This window comes from Rosa rugosa, chromosome 2, assembly GCF_958449725.1.
Source record: "Rosa rugosa chromosome 2, drRosRugo1.1, whole genome shotgun sequence".
Taxonomy (NCBI): Eukaryota; Viridiplantae; Streptophyta; class Magnoliopsida; order Rosales; family Rosaceae; genus Rosa; species Rosa rugosa.
In genome coordinates this window covers 39,523,158-39,524,928 of record NC_084821.1, presented here as the reverse complement: position 1 = coordinate 39,524,928, position 1,771 = coordinate 39,523,158, and the positions used below count along the sequence as shown (strand labels likewise).

The 1,771-nt window shown below is 43.4% G+C and overlaps 1 pseudogene; it reads left to right on the top strand.

The window, feature by feature from the left end:
* The first annotated feature begins 1,035 nt into the window (after positions 1-1,035).
* On the top strand, positions 1,036-1,771 carry LOC133730731 (protein FLC EXPRESSOR-like; annotated as a pseudogene).

Below are 1,771 nucleotides of genomic sequence, written 5' to 3'. Positions count from 1 at the left end.
AAATGAGGCTAGGGTTTTCACAATTTCCTATTTATACTAATGTGAGCGAAATACCCATTTTGCCCTTGCGATGAATTACGAAACCCTTCTAGCTAATTGCTTTCGGTTTGAGGCTCGTAACTTTTCTTTAATTTGTTTTTCGTCGGAACTTCCTAAATTAATTCTTGACTTCGTCCTAGGCCTAAAACTCAACTTCGTTAAAACTAAAAATTCAAATCTTCACTACAACTCAATTCGCCTTCCTTTCAAATTTGCTTCGACGATCATTTGCTTCAATGAACTTTAGTAACCTTCTAGGCCCAAAACGAAGGACTCTGGCCCAAACTTAAATCGTAAGGCCCAATAGGTGGTCTCGACACCAAATTAATCTCCAAAGTCACTTCCTTCACTTAAATCAGCTTGCGGAAAATCTTATTGGCGAAAAATTACCTTCAAAATTTAAACAAAATTTTTGGGGGCTCACACCATCTCTAGGTAAAGCACTTCTCTTTGCTTTTGTTATTGGTACTCATGGTTGATTGTTTGCCTCCTATTCTGACTGATTAGGGAAAAAATTTGGTTTTGATAAAACGTATCAGATCGGTGCTTTGAGATGTTGATTAGGTTAATCTCATCACGTCTTTTATTTAGATATTTAGATACGGAGGTTATTATTATTATTATTATTATTATTATTATTAGCCTCATTTAAAAATAAAAAATAGGATTAATTTCAGTTTACCCCCATGAGGTTTGGGGTCAACATCATATTAGTCCTTGCAGTTTCAATTTAATCAGTATCACCCTCATACTTTTCAATTTCATCACCCGTGTCCATTCCGTCCAAATCGGACGTTATATCTGACGTTGGGGGTCTACTATAAAGGCTAAAATGGTCATTTCAAGAAAAAAAAAATCAGAACAAAAAATACCCTTTTTTTTTTTGGCAAAGCAAAAAATACCCATTGCCCACTCATCCCTAGCCATGGATGCCTTGTCTTCTTCTTTCCTCTCCACATTGCCCACTCAATCTTCTGTTAGAATTGAAGAAAGACCCAGACACCTCCAAAAAGCACGACACCACAACCCCCACCAGAACAGACTCCTCCTCCATCCTACTCCTCACCACCACCCACAAAACCTAATGCACCAGCACTTCCTGCTATGATCTTCAACCTCTTCGACAACTTCATCAACAACTTCGTCGACCCGCCGGTCCGGTCTTCAGTCGACCCCAAACACGCACTCTCCACCGCCCTCAGTGAGATCAGTTATGGCCGGAAGAGAGCCTCGGCATCTCCACCGCCTTCCCCAAATCGTCAACACTACGGCCCTCGAGGACCGCATCGATCTCTAGCAACGCGAGATCCAGTCCCTCCTCGGGGACAATCAACGCCTCGCGGCCACCCACGTGGCGCTCAAGCAGGACCTAACCGCCGCTCAGAGTGACCTCCGCAACCTGAAGGTCGTCGCAGGCCAAATCAAATCCAAGAGGAACGCCGAAGTCCACAAGGTCTACGACAGGTCGTTGAAGCTAGACGACGAGCTCTGCAACCTAGACGCCATGAAAGCCGAGTTGACTCTGGTCCGGAACGACATCAAGGACTGGAGCAAGTCGCGAATGGAGCTCGTGACCAAGTTGAAGACGATCCAAGGAGAGATTAAGAGGGCTCGGTCCGACGAGTCGAAGCAAATCGAAGCCATTAGAGACGAAATTGAGACTTTGAAGCTGGAGATTGAGAAAGGAAGGTAAAAAATCGAATCCTTTTTCGAATTTGTGAGAGAATTTTGA